The 15,936-nt window shown below is 40.8% G+C and overlaps 1 pseudogene; it reads right to left on the bottom strand.

The window, feature by feature from the left end:
• Positions 1-5,083: 5,083 nt before the first annotated feature.
• Positions 5,084-5,183, bottom strand: LOC117719458 (U6 spliceosomal RNA; annotated as a pseudogene).
• Between the last annotated feature and the right edge of the window lie 10,753 nt (positions 5,184-15,936).

A 15,936-nucleotide genomic window follows, 5' to 3' on the forward strand; every position in this document is an offset into this window, starting at 1 on the left:
CTAACCTTTTGCTATTCACATGTGCACCTCTTCCCCAGTGGATGGTGCTTCTGCAGGCTCTGGACTATGACTTTTTAATTGTTGTCATAGCTGCCTCTTCTTAGGAGCTGCTCAGTGAATACTTGAGTGACTAAACGGTTGCTCCTGATAAGCATTCAAAATCCAGCTCCAAAGCTGAACCATGATGGAGCTTGGAATTTTACACATAGCTCAGAGTACCTGCCTAGCATGCACAGAGCCATCCCTAGCATCACACGAACCAGGTATGGTAGCTCATATTTGTAATCTTAGCATCCAGGAGATACAGGCATTCGAGTTTAGAAATTCAAGGTCATCTTCAGATACAGTGTAAGTTTGAGGTCAATCTGGGCTATAACCCTAACCCCTCAAAAATAATTTGTAATACCGCAGAACTCAATTCCAAGCACGTTGAGGAACAGATTTTGAAGAGTGTTCTTGGTGATTGGAATGGAGAGTCAGAATTAAAATCCTCTTAGCTCTAGTGTATGGTAGCAGTTCTCAATTAAGGGTCTCAGGCCAGCAGCAGTATGGTTGTCCACCTGGAAATTTGTTAGAACATAACATTTTTGAAAATTCTTTTAGATTTGCATGGCCAAGGTCCATCTCTTTGTGATTAATCCATCCTCCATGTGACTATGATGCAGACCAATGGTTGAGAAGCTAGCTTAAGGCGGGGGTCAACAGGTATTGTTAGACAAAAAGTAATCAGTGGTTTTAATCTTTACCATTACTCTAGCCATTCAACATTTCTACCGTTGTCCCAGAAGCTATGGACATTATGCAGATAGGTCTAGCGTTCCAATAAAACTTTATTTAAAAATCATCATTAAGTTGGCTAAGGTTTTAGTTTGTTCATCTCTGTTCTTAAGAATTACAACTGTCAACTGTTGCTATGTAACCAATCACTATGTGAGTAGGTTTACAGCAGAACTGCATCTGTGGCTGACCAATACAATCCATGTTTGTTTGAAGAAAAGGGATGGGGTAGTGTGTACCACATCTAGGTACAACTGCATTGTAATAGAAATGTGGCAAAGAAAAAAGCATCAGGGCAAAAAAAAAGAGATGAATGGGGATATCATTCCATTATAGAATGGCTGAATGACATGAAAGTGCCTAGGAGACTGGACATATGGCCAGTGCCTTGTAGATGCTGATCGCTGCTACCTGCAGTTTGATTATTAATCACTCCTTTGCTTGATTTTATAAGTCAGGGCTGGGTATCGGGTGTGATTGTTTATTCTTTTTGGAAGACTGTTACCAACATCCTCAGAGATGGGTGTCATCCACCATTAGCCCTTGCGACAACAAGTATAGGGAGTCATTGGTACTAACAGCCTGCCGTGGTAATAGAACAGTTTGTTCTTGGTGCTGTAGGCTATTTGTTCAGAGGAAGCCCCAGGACAAGTTTGTCATAACATGATCACTTGGTTTTTACAAGCAGGTAAATCAAACTGACAGCCTGCACTGAATACAGATGGACAACTCCAACCCTGGCTAGAAAGAAGATGACTTGCTTTACTGGAGCTGAAACAATAGACCTCCAGAGTTAATGAGAATACAGTTGTGGCACCTTTTAGGAGAACAAGGTGAAGGAGGATGGAGCAGAGTGATCCTTGGTGATTTATTTTTATAGGCAGCGGTTAACTTGCAAGGATCATTCTATGCTTAGTCTACTTTTCCACCTCCATCTCTTTTCTGATAGTTCCAGGATGCTTTCTGGGAACCATTGATATCAGAGTCACCTGGGAAATTAGGAACACAAACACATTTCTGGTCTAATGCTCAAAGATGCTGGTTAGGGAGAGTGACCTGTGACTTCCTTGTTTTAAAAGCTTTTTGATACTTGTGATGCACAGTGCCATGTAGGTGGCACTCATCTCTTATTTGTACATTCAGACATATAATTACATGATTGCTTGGCAACTGGGCTTCACGCCGAGCTGATCAAAACTGGAGAGTTCTGAATCCTCAGCTCTTAAAGGGCCAGGACCAGGCCTTATTTATTCTCATGCTCTTGGCAAAGTATCTTGGTGCATGTGAAGCCCCCCCCCCCTTTTTTTTTTAAATAGGACTGGAGATGGGACCAGGAAAGCTATGCTGTTGATACAATACAGACTCTTACTCTGCCTCCACACTCTTCACTCTCTGGCCTTCTCAAGCTGCTTTTTGGGAAAGGATCCCATGTGTAAAATATATGTTATTATATTCTTATCTGAATATATTGACCATATATCCAGTCTCATAAGCACTTTCATGTCATTCAGCCATTCTACAATGGAATGGTATCCCCATTCATCTCTTTTTTTTGCCCTGATGTTCTTTTCTTTGCCACATTTCTATTACAATGCAGTTAGTTGTACCTATATGTGGTACTCACTACCCCATCCCTTTTCTTCAGACAAGAATATAATGTGTTAGACTTTGTGCTGAGTTATTTAAGCATGTGATTGCCTTTTAATCTTTATTGAATATGACTTGTTAAATTCACGTTATCTGCTCTGCTTTATAGAAAAAAAAGGAAATGTGCAGAAAAGTCATGTAACTGGTGAAGGCAGAATGAAATTCCAAACGAGGTTTCTTTCATGGATATTGTGATTGGAAGGACATGTGAGAGACTCATGGGGTGCCAACAATGCTGTAAATAGGGGTCCTTGGGAGTGAAGGTTGGAGTATATAGAGCCACCATTGCACTGAGGATTCCAATGTTGTCATTGCACTCATTGTCCCATGTTGCTCTTCAGTGACATAGTGGAAATCAAGTCTTGGTGCAGCAAACCCATGCTCATTGGATGGACCCTGTTGCAATGTCCAGTAAGCCCTTGGCTTTGGGAAATCTCCATGTAAACTTGTACAAAATGTAAATGAACGGTATAAGATAGATGCCAGAACTTCCCCTGTCCTGGTTACCTCTCTCTCAATTCTTCCCTTATCCTCCCTCCCCTTCTCTTCTGAGTTGGTGTGGGAGGGGTTCCCTGGGTATGCTCCAATCCTGGAGACGCCAGGACTTTTTAATCTTCAAATGATACTGCTTTCTATCAGTATCTGATCTGAGAAGGCCCCAGAAGATACCTGGGTATGACTACTTCTCTGATAACAGATCACAGAAGCTCAAGTATGTAAGATAAAGAAGCTTTTGTTATCATTGATGTAACATAGACACATGAATCCTTAAAAGATGTAGCCATGTGTGTAATAAACTGCAGGTATTTGAAGTGTATAGTTTGATAAGTTTTGACATGTAAATATATCCATGCAATTAAGATAATGATTATATCTATCTACCCATAAAGGACTTTTTGTAATCCTTTTCTCTGGTTCTTCCTTTTGTTTCTTTTCAAGGCATTTATACTTTGTTTTCTATTTTTTTTTTTACTCTGTGTAATTATTTTTTATGTATCATTTAATCCTTTTTATTCCTTGGTAACATTCCACATTTTAGATGTACATGGCTTGTGTACCTACTTATCCACCAATACTTATTTTATTAAACTCAATAGATATAAAATTCTACTTAACTTATATTACTGAAATAAAGAGAACACTAAAAAATTACCATATTTTCCACATTACTCTATGAAAGTGTACATAAAGATAAAGACAACTAGTATAGAAAATATCAACTTTCCTTAAACTTTTATCATTTATAATTTTATAATTATATACTAAACAAATTGAGTAAAAACTAATTTTCCAGTGTAATCATTCTAGTCATTCTTTACACATAATTTATAATTAGACAAATCAGCTTACGTCACATTTATTAACTTAGCTCCTCTTTTAATAATGACCCAGTAGAGAAACAAATCTCACAGAACCGTACTGATGTTTTTCTTATTTTATTAATAATTCCATTTGTTTACATCTCAAATGATATCCCACTTCCCAGTTACCACTCCACTATTCTCCCATCCCACATCTGCCCTCCCCTGTCCCCTTTGCCTGTATGAGGGTGCTCCCATACCCACCCACATTCTCCCGTACCACCGCTCTATCATTCCCCCTAGGCTGGGGCATCAAACCTCCCAGGGACCAAGGGCCTCCCCTCCCATTGTTGTCAGGTAAGGCCACCCTCTGCTTCATATGAATCAGGAGCCATGGATCCCTCCAGGTACACTCCTTGCTTGGTGGGCTAGACTCTGGGAGAACTGACAACCTATGTTGTCAGGCCAACCTATGTTGTTCTTCCTTCCAAAGGGGTTGTAATCCCCCTCCACTCCTCCAGTCTTTCTGCCAGCTCCCCCACCAGGTTCCCTGAGCTCAGTCTGATGGTTGGCTCCAACCATCCATATCTGCACTGGTCAGATGCTGGCTGGACCTCCCAAGGACCTACCATAACAGGTTGCTGTCAGCAAGTACCTCTTGTCTATGGCAATAGTGTTGGGTTTTGTGTCTGCAGACATGTTGGATCCCCAGGTGGGGCAGTCCCCGGTTGGTCCCTCCTTCAGTCTTTGTTCCATTTTTTTGTCCCTGTTCTTCCTTTGGACAGGGACATTTTTGGGTTAAAAATGGTGAGATGGGTGGGTGTTCCCATCCCGTGACCAGGGGCTGTGCCTATCTACTGGAGGTGGTCTCAACAGGTTCTATCTTCCCCTTCTCTGCACATTTCGGCTAAAGCCATCCCCATTGGGTCCTGGGAACCTCACATTTCCGTGATGTCTGAGACCCTCCAATGGCTACCAGTTCCTCATCCCTCCTACTATATGTATATGTGTATATGTGTATATGTATGTATGTATGTATGTATGTGTGTATATATATGTATATATGTGTGTATATATACATATATCATATATGTGTGTATATACACACACACACATATATATGGTATATGTGTGTATACACACAGACACACACACACACACACACACACACACACACACACACACACATATTGATGTCCTGACCCTTTTACCTCTCTGACATCTCCAGTTCTGGGTATTGCCCCCCTTATTTCTTCACCCTCCTCTCTCCCTCCCAGGTCCCCCTCTCACTCCACCTACCACCATTGTCCTGTTCCCCCCTCAAGGTAGGACTGAAGCAACCACACCCTGGTCTTCCTAAAAATATGGAATGCTTCACAAATTTGCAAGTCATCCTTGTGCAGGGGCCATGCTAATCTCTGCATCATTCTGATTGTAGTATACTTGCTGCGGAAGCAAGCACAGAAGAAAAGATTTTAAGCAGTTACCAGAATTTGAGGATAGTCACTTTTACCTAAAATGAAGCAAACAATATCATGTGTTCAGGATTTATTTTTATCAGAGTTCTAGTCTAATAATTTACTTTGTAGAATTAGTATTAAATATGAATGATTTTTTAACAAAAGACACACATTGTACATTTAACACTTTTGGCTTTCAGTTGGAAAACTAATCATAAGATATGCTGTCTTAACGGATTCTGATATGCTCAGTCAGCAGGCGCCTTTGAGTCTGTGCAGTGTGAACCTATGTCTGCCTTGATGTGTATACACAAGTCTTTATTGGACACATGCTCACATTTTTCTTGTGTAAATGCTCACAGAGGAACAGCTGGATCACCTTGGAGGAACAGATATGCCCTTTAAGAAGCTACCACAACTGTGCTGTATTTCTAATACTTCCAGTTGTTTGACATCCACATCAGGGCTTGGCAACATTGGCCTTTCTCATTCTGGCTCTTTGAATAGGTAGTGCAGTTGTTGACATTTTTGTCTCTACTAGACCTCTGCTGTCTGGGTCTGATTCTGTGAGTGCCATCTATGTTGTTCTTTCTGGACTCCAGGCTTTACCTTCCAAGAGAGCCTGTCTGCTGGGCTCTGAGCTGATGCCAGCACACTCCCTTTAGGCAGTAAGTTGAAGTAGTCTCTGGGCTCACCAGAGCTTAAAGCCAAGGTTTTTAGCCTCAGCAATAGTGTCCTTTACTACCTCACCTTTTTTGGCAGGTACTGCTATCCTATATGTCCCTTTCTGGTTTCTCTTAAGCAATCACTTTATATTCTGTTCACTCAGATGGAGGTCTTTCCAGCAGGATGGTAAATCTCACATATTTTAATTTAGACAGAATAGAGTTTTCTTCTGCTTTCAAGATTTGTCATTCTCTCTGGTCTCACATGAAAATGTCAGTGACACCCAATGGTTCAAAATATCTCTGTGTAATGGGTATTCAGAGCTTTACAGGAAGGCACCGGTACTTTAAAGATAAACCTTAGGCTTCTGCCTATTTACAGTCACTGATCCCTACCTGCATTATAGAAAACAAAATGAAACAAGAAAGAAGAAATCTGGAAACAAAGCTAAGAAGTAGTTCATGAGTCTAAGAGTTGGCATTGACTACTCAGTGAATATGTACTGGGTACTACTTTTTTTGACAAATGTTCTCTCTGTAAAACAGTAAGAATCAAACTATGAGCCACGACTGCCTGGTTTTAGTAGGCTCACATTGTTCTGTAGACAGAAATCCATGAACATGTCATTAACATGCATATATATATATATATATATATGGATCAGAATATGTACAAGTTAGTTTTACATTAGTGGAATGAGAACTGCACAGCCTGTTTAATATAGACCTTTGGGGACCCTAACTATTATTGTCTATACACATATCTGTGACTCGAAGCCCCAAGATCACCTGAATAACTGTATCTCTGTTCTGAAAGAGAAAGGACCATGCAGAAGAGCACAGAAAGGATGATTAATTAATTAATTAACTTACTTAAAATTTTTCATTTTATTTATTTACTTTTAAGTGTTCATTTTCTTACTTATTTAATTTATTTATTTGTATGTGTAGTGGTGTTTTGCATAAATGCTTACTTGTGCACCACGTGGCTGCAGTGTCTTTAGAAAGCAGAAAAGAACACTAGATCCCCTAAAACTGGAGTCACAGATGGTTGTGAGCTAAAAAAATAGGTGCTGGGAATTGAACTTCAGTCTTCTAGAAGAACAATGAGTGCTTGTAACTGCTGAGCCAGTGGTTCTCAATCCTCCTAATGCTGCAGCCCTTTAATACAGTTCCTTATGTTGTCATGACACACAGCCATAAAATTATTTTGTTACCACTTCTTAATTGTAAGCTTGCTAATGGCATGAATTGTAATATAAATATCTGATATGCAGAATATCTAATATGTGACCCCACAGATTGAGAAACATTATATTTCTCTCTCTCTCTCTCTCTCTCTCTCTCTCTCTCTCTCTCTCTCTGTCTCTCTCTCTCTCACCTCCCAAGGGATGCTTTAGTATGCAGATCAAGGAGTGATGTCCATCATTTCTGTTCAGTCTCCATTGACCAAAGCCCAGCCATTTGTCTACATACTATAAAAAGGAACGTTGGGAAATGTAGTCAACCTGTATCTTCAAGAAGGAAAGAAACGGATGTTATAAATGGCTTGAAGTTTATAGATTTCTCTAACAGTAGATTATTTTTTTTCTAAGAAATTGTGTATGGTGACTCTTAAAGAGTATTTAATGGAGAGAGGCGGGAATGAGGCTGTCATGTGCAATTGATGTTGGCCTATGGCCTTTGTACAGTCACAGGCAGGAGGATAAGGTAAGTAGAGTATAAAGTGGTGTCCAGCTGGGCTACGGATAGGCATGTGTGGGCACATCTGCTTCCTACATTTTATAATGGTCTGTAATTAGCAGGTTGCCACAAAAGAACACAAGGCTCTCTTGGTGAGGTGGTTTTAAAGCCACGACAGGAAATAGAAGCAACAAAAGCAGACTGCAGAAAGACAGTAGTCCATAAATCAAGACTGCCCTTTAGTGTGACATAGGAGCAGGGTCTGTTTTGTCATTCTAAATCCTGACTTTAGGTTTCTGTCAGGTCTTGAATAACTGACTATGTTATTGGGACTTTGAACAAGATTTGGCAGTTAGACACAGCCTTGAGGCCTGCTCCAAAGCTAACTCCTCTGGGTCTTGGCGTCCTATCTCTGGCATCACTGTTTCTAGTAGTGAAATTCTCTGTGACTTCTGGTTCAACTTTCTCTTTGTCCCTCATTCACAACTTAAGCCCATTCATTCACATCTATCTCTGATTCTCTCTTGGGTACTCTTATAATAGTAAGCATTGGGATATCCCATGTCAATTCTTAACATCTTATATTACTGACACCTGTTTATTTGTTTATATGCCTGGTGGTCCTGACACTTAGAAAAAGTGAGAAACCAATTTTATAATCTGTTAGACATTTTATGCATGAAACTCTTCAGTGTTATCATGGCATTCTTAGAATAATGTCTAAGAGTCTTGCCTTGTCTCATGAAGCTGAACATTTCTGTAGTTCTTTTTTGATTGGCTATAGGATTCTCTTTCACTTCATCCAATGTGCCAACTCCCTTCTTTCTCTGCTATTTACATGACTGAGTCTCTCTTGCCATTCTGGTCTCAGTGTATTTGTCACCTCCTCTGACAGGCCATCTCAGTTCCCTAAAGCTAGATTTATATTCTTTCATTTTCTTCAATATTTTACAGTTGGAAAATTTCCCACTTATAGCTCATCAAACATTGGTATTAAATACTATTACAGTTTGGTAAATATCTTTGTTGCATGCATGTGATATACCAGAAATTAAGAGCATGGATCACAGTGTTTACAGAGCTTATCATGTTCATTTATCTAATAATGTATTTATTGCCTATCTCTTTCACTTGAATCAAAATTGGTCATAGGAGCAAATTTATTTAAATTACTATAATTTGTCTGACATTGTAGATGTTCAGTGTATATTGAATTAATATAAGTATGAAAATACTAAGTATTTGGTCATTCTGTGCTTCTTTACTTTGAGATATCAGGCACAGATGGGCATCTTGGGGGCTGACTGGCTGAGTGGATGCTGGTCTTCTAAGCAGAAAATCAGACTATAGAGTTTTATCAATATAATAGGAAATATTTTTTTGAAAATTCAAATGAAGAAATAGTAAAACTGGAGAGATGACTTAGTAGTTAAATGTACACTTCTTTCTCTTGCATAGGATCTGAGTTTGGTTCCCAGGACCAGGTTGGGTGTAACTCCATCTTCAGGTGATCCAACAAAGCTCTCTTCTCGCCTCTTCAGCACCTTTGCACATGAGGCATATGTTGACACAGGCATATATATCTGCAAATAGAAATAATAATAAGTCTTTAAGTGAACAAATAATAGTTACATAAAGCAAATTCTACAAGAAAGGCATGGGAGTGATGTCCAGGAAAGAGACAATCCTTCGGTGTGCAGAAAATAAATTCTTCATTGGTCATTAGTCTATAGGGAAAATTTGCAGAAACCAAACTAGTAAATGGCCAAAACTCAATGTAGTGGCTGGATTTTGTGATTTGCTATCAACATTAGTCCATTAATGCATTGGAGCTGGTTCACACTAGTTCATAAGTCCCAAGGATACTGATGTCTTCCAAGTTCTTCCTGGTAGAGGTTTGAAGTAGATTTAATGAGAGCATACTTCCACCAAGGCTGGCAGCGCTTTTGATCAGGCTTTAAGGTCAGGACGGCAAAACTCCTTCTTAAAGTTTTGGGGAATGATTTTTATGAGCACACAATTGCACATCTTAATTGGGTTTCAACTCTGGGGGAATAGAAAAAGCTGGTTGGATTTCCATGTATTGGGATTCCTGGCATTGACAGCTACAGTGCTTTGTGGCATTTAGTTCAAAAGAGAATGCTTGGCTGTTGGCTGTCATCCTGATACAGCCATGAAGAGGTCATCTGCAGACAGGAACTGGGCAACCCTTTGCTAGACCTATAGTAAAAAAGAAGCTCAGAGATTCTTAGAACTATCTCGGTCCATCTAGCTCTATGACGAGCATTTCGATTTTGGATTTAGAATATTCTGTGATTATGATAGATTGTCATAGATTAGGCCATTAGAACAGGAGCCATTGGACAGCTGGGTAACATGGGATGAATCACACACTTTTCCCTTGTTTTGGCTTTGGTACCTATTTTTGTAAATTAGAAAAAAATGTTTTGACATGGGAACATTGTACAACAATAGAGATAGGCTCTACTAGGGCCCCCATGTAGAATAGTTAGAGCTGAAATGTTAGTGGGCATCAGCTTAAAAAGACCTTATATGAGTTTGGAAACTGGATATATAATAAGACAGTAAGGTCTCTGTGCAGCCCTAGTGACACCATATGGATGAATTCCCAATGACGATCAATGCAAAATTAATCAATAGTAGTAGCATGGCACAGCAGCCCTATGTGCTATGCTCACGGATTCACTGGTCATGAATTTGTACCCAGCACAGCAATGGTGTCTTGTCTCTGCCTCATGATGCTGGGGGCTTAAGCTCAGAAGATAGCTGAGACAGCTGGAAGAGGAGCTAGGGTGACTTGAGAGCTGGCTTACTAAAGATTGCCAAGCATGTGCTGTTAGGCAGGGCATGAGCACCCCTCAAGCATTATAGCTTCTAGGAAGTCATGCTTCCACCATGGCTGTTTAACGTTTCTGTTTCACCTTACTTGTTTTATTGTTTGTTTGTTTGTTTGTTTTACTATGTTGGAAACTTGACTTGACTTAATGCCTCACATATAGTACACAAAGGTTCTACCACTGAGCTATAATTCCAGCTCCTTTTTGAGATTTAAGAGGAAGTGTTCCATCCAGCACAGTAGAAGAACATGACATTTTTACTATGTAGCCTTGAAAGTTGCATCATGTCATTTATGTTGATTTATGTTGAACTTTATTGAAGCCATCATGGCTTAGTCATGTTCAAATGCAGGGAACACAGACTCCATTGCTCAGTGGGAGAATGCTTTAAGAGCTGACAACCGTATCTTAAAATAATCAGAGATCTTATAGATGTTTCTTGAAATAGTAGGATGATTTTTTTTAAAAAAAAAGTATGGAGAAGAAGCAATGAAAAGCAAAAATAACCATCACTATAGTTCTCATTGTAGGGTGAAAGTATGGTAGGGACTTAATGTAAGTTTTACAAAGTATAAGTCACTCAATTACCATAATACTCCAGGGAGGCAGTAATATTATTATAGCTACTCTGTAGGTAAGAGGACAGAAACACAGACAGCTGAGATGAGTTTCTAAGGTTTTTAGTGCTAATGATTTGACATAGTAGGAACAGCAACAACTAGCATATATTGAATATTTGCCAGGAGCCTGGCATGTGGTGAACCTACATGGTAAAATACACTGGACTATGCCAAGTACCGTTTATGAATTGTCTTAGTTTTCATAATAATCTTGCAATGTATATACAATTGCTGTAATTATCTTGTTCCGGAGAAAACTGAGGGTTAGTGAAAGTACCTGATTAAAATTAGGATGTTAGAAAAAGCTCAGTTTCATTTTTGCCTTCCTTGAAGTCCAGGACCTGGAATGTATTCAAGTTGAGAAACGTGAGCTATGAGTTAGGGAAGGAGTTCCTGTAGATCTTGGTAGAACGAGATTTGAACAAGGTTCAAATCATGCTTCAGTGGGAGCAAAGGAGGAAATATCCTGATTATGGGATAATGATTATGTAAGTGTAAGTCTGTGTGTGTGTGTGTGTGTGTGTATGTGTGTATGCATATGCATGTGTGTATTTGTGAATGGTATGTGTGTACATGTGTGTCTCTGTGTGCATGTGTTTTTTTGTGAGTGTGAGTGGTATGTGTGAGAATGTGTATGTATGTGTTTGTGTGTGTGTGTGTGCGCGCGCGCGCGCGCGCGTGTGCGCACGCACGCACGCACGCACGCACATACATATGTGCAAATAAAACTCCCCTGAATTCAGCAAGCATCTTGCAAGGCCTGGAGATGCAAGAAGAATATGGGAATCAATATGCTCACTCAATATGGAAATCAGAGTTCAGGCAAGAGAAAGTTGGCCATGGTAATGGTATCTTATGAAGACATTTGTAGTAACATTGGAGATGGAAGCAGAAAGCAAATACATAGCCCCTTTGTGCCTGGAGTTTTCAGATAGCCTGGACTCTGCTCTGCTCACATCTGTTCATTATGGCTTCCTCTTTGACCTGAAAGTCACCATGCTGATTCATCTATCAGTCACTGGAGTCTGGATTCCCCTTGGCTGTGCTGTTCCAGAAGCCTTCAGCTGTCATTTGATGCTTATTAAGAAGAGTGAGTCAGGATGGTGGCTTAAGACAAAATTTCCACCCTGGCCCATGCTCCCTTCCTCTTCTCTCCTTGCTGAACTATTCTGAGCTTGCACACTCAGAAGGTTTTGTAGAGGGTAGGGAGAACTTAGGCTCTGGGGCATCAGAATTCCAGGGAAGTCTCAGCTCTGCCATTTACTTACTGTGTGACCTTGAGAAGGTTTATGTGCGGCACTGCTCCTTTAGCATAAAGTGGGATTGTTATGAGGTTTGAACAGGATTAAATATTAGGGCTTTGCACAAGATTTGGGGAATACTCAGCATGTAAAAATACCCACAGTTCCTTTGCATAAAAGATCATCTGCTAGATTTTTCACTCTTTAGCACGTATAGATGACAGGGTCATCACAGTGTGTCTTTCCAGGGGAATTCTGGGAACCATTTCCTCCCCCCCCTTTTTTTTCCTGATTGACTGATAGAGACCATCTCTGCAAAATTCTTTTCTGTGGATCTCTGGAGTGAAAGGAAGCAACAGCTCTGCAAACAGTAACATGTCCTAGTCACCTGGGCAGCTACAGACTTGAGGCTGGCAGTCCATGAATTGCATTCTGCTTTGTGACACTACTGTTCTGTCCATGGCAGAGTCTTCATCTGTTTCACTGATTGTTTGGTGACAGGAACAGGCACCGGAGCAAGTCTCTTGTACTTGGATGTGGCTGGGCAGAGCTGGCAGGGCCTGTGCTTCCTGACTTGGGTGGGTTCTTAAGCTCTGCTAGATGGCCCAACCTCACACTAGCCCCTAGACTACTCCAATATGGATCTTCCCCCAGATTCCTTTGATCTCTTTAGAAGAAAAAGAAGTGCTAGCACTTGCTGCCTTCACATCCTTCCTGCCCTGAGTTGGTATGTAGAGTCTGTGTTCTCTTTCATCCATAACCTCTGCCCGCAGCAGGTGAAACCACCCTTTGCCATACCCAATCTGTTCCAGGTCCTCTTTCAGCCTTTATGCCCCTGTTCTTTATAGTTAATGGGCATATAAATGCTGTCCTTCTCAGTCAGCATAAAGAATGGCTCCTACTCTCCCCTGAATAGATCTAATGGAAGCAGCTAAGAAACCGAGAGTCATAAAATAGCTATGCGACTCACCAGTTTTATATGAACAAATCGCTTAACCTCTCTCAGCCACAACTGTTCATATTTGAAAGGGTGGGGATCATGCTAATTGCCCTGTTCCCCCTCCACCCCATTCCCTGTGAGAATCCAATGAGATAATGTCTGTGGAAGTACCCTGTAAACCCAACACTGTTATTAGAGCAGGATGCTCTATTATTATTAAAAACTGGTTTTCCTGATCCCTCCAACTCACCCTCCTTCTCCATCTCCCGAGTTGACTGGACAATTGAGGCTTAGTGGGAGTACAGCTTTGGGGCTGGGAAGTATCACAAATTCTGTTTTGCTTATCCAGAAGTCAAAGTGAGATGATATCTGACACCCGCAATGTTCTCTTGACAGCTGAGAATCCTGGTGGAAACAGCTTTAGTGATGTGGGGAGCATCACACAGTACCCAGTGAGAAAGTCTTGCTCAGGGAGGTGCTTCCAGGGACCTTGCTGCATGATGTACTCCACACAAGCACTTTCTTCGCTCTAGTGTCATTTTCCTTTGGGGATTACCAATATCTCCTGGAAAATTGCTTCCACATTTGCTTAATGCAACTCTCTAAAAGTCAATCCCCTCTTTTATATCACCAACTAGCTGAAGTCCCACACTGCAGTCTCCATTTCCTTCAAGGCTGTTCAAGCACAAGGATTGCTGTTGAGTCTTCTGGCCCTTCTGTAGGGATTTTTAGCTTCTCTGGTCTAAACCTTCAACAATTTTATGCTTATACAGTTATTGTTGTTGATTTTTGAATGTTTTAAATATTCCAGAATAGCTCATTCTAGCTACCAACGACAGATAAAACTGACCTGAACCCCTTTGAAAATGTGAGGTACCTTCCACTCTGTTCCTATAGTAACTTGCTTTCCTTCTTCAGGAGCCATTGGTGATGCTCATGCTTCAAGACCTGTCTTCTTCCAGAAGCTGGTGATTCCACAAAACTGGTCTCACCTTGCTACTCTCTTGCTCTCTCTTTAACGTCATAGCATCCAGCCCAGGGCCAAGAAATGAATGAAACCACACAGAGTGAATGAGTTAATTTTCAGGACTTGGCCTCTGAAAGTGGAGACTCTGGGAAATCTTAACAAGCAAACACAGATGGGCAGCATGAACAAAACATGCTGTTCTTAAATTTTCTGTTAGAGCTTTACACATGCCAATCAGCTAAAGTAGTTTAGTATTTATAGAGGGCTTCCTCTGTATTGAACATCTTACATGACTCAGAAACTTCAAAACTTCTCTGTGATACTCAGGAGTACTGTTATTCTTCTGACTTCACTGTGCCCCAGAAACTTAACCAATAATAACTGAGACCAAAGAAAAAAGAATAAGGATGTTCAGTGTGCTGCCAATTACAACTGTGGGAAATGTCAAAATTTTAGATCACACTATGTTTGCATGAGCAAATGATATCAGGAATGGCTGTGGAACTGAATCCCCACTGACCTAAACAGAGAACCAGGAAAGAATGGTAGATGTAAAAGCAGGGGCAGTTCAGAACGCCACAGTCTCCTTTTATATATGGAAGAAAATCTGAAAGTGTGAAGAAGGGTAAAAGTGTTTATCTTGGGGTCATGAGAATATGGGGGCTTTTCTTGTTCTAAATTCTCTATTGAGGGGAGGAAGTATAACTTAGTGGTTATGGAAATGGACCTCAGAATCAAGCTGCTCTGGCTTGAGTCTGTCTTTTGCCACTTGAGAGCATTGTCACCTGAGTTTCATTATTTGTAAAACAAGAACCGTGATAGTGTTTGCTCCTTGGTGGTTTTGGGAGAGCGATGACTGGCTTTGTGTTGGGGGTGCTAGCTGTGTTGTTGGTACTCCCCTGATCAGTCTGTACATGTCTTCTCTATTATCGTCTGAACTCTATAAGTGAAGAAACAGAGTCAAAGATACTTTTCTGGTCCTCCGATAGCCATTACCATTCTTGGTGCACTAGTTCATTGATGATGGCCCACATGGAGTCTGTTCTGTCAGCTACATCTCCCTGCTGACTCATTCTGGGCCCAGTTTCACTAAAACCCCCAGCATTTTCATACTAGCACGTGTATTCTATCCTCTAGTTGTTGTTTTTTTGTCTTATATTTGTTAGTTCTTTTTTTTTTTTTTTTTGAGTTGAGTGAACTAATTATTGAGACAGCAGGTGGATGACATTCAAATCATACCATTGATTATGAGGAAGTACAAGAATAAGCTTCATGACGTGGCACTGGGGAGCTACCAGTCACATCTATTTCACACTGCAGAGGCTCAGGCATGGACTTAGCATTTGTCTCTTGCTCTTCATCTGGAGAGAGACACTAGTCCTAAGGAGATAGTGGGTGAGCAGAAAGGCTAGTCCAGTGAGAATACCATCATCCCGGGATCCTAGGGGAAGCTAGAAGACAGGGGACAGTGAGTGATGTGAGGACAGAAAGTAGAGAACAGATGTAAGAACTGGCAGAGCAGGGTTGCTGGTGGGCTGGCGGGCTGGAACATCTGTGGTCTCATCTTTGCTTTTTCACTTGTGGCTTAATACATTCATTGAGCTTCATTTTCTGCTCTTCCCTCTCCCTCTTCCCTCCCTCCCTCCCTCCCTTCCTCCCTCCCTCCCTCCCTCCCTCCCTCCCTTCCTTCCTTCCTTCCTTCCTTCCTTCCTTCCTTCCTTCCTTCCTTCCTTCCTTCCTTCCTTCCTTGTATGATGCATGTGTGTATCTATTATGC

The sequence above is a fragment of the Arvicanthis niloticus genome, chromosome 13, assembly GCF_011762505.2.
Source record: "Arvicanthis niloticus isolate mArvNil1 chromosome 13, mArvNil1.pat.X, whole genome shotgun sequence".
Taxonomy (NCBI): domain Eukaryota; kingdom Metazoa; phylum Chordata; class Mammalia; order Rodentia; family Muridae; genus Arvicanthis; species Arvicanthis niloticus.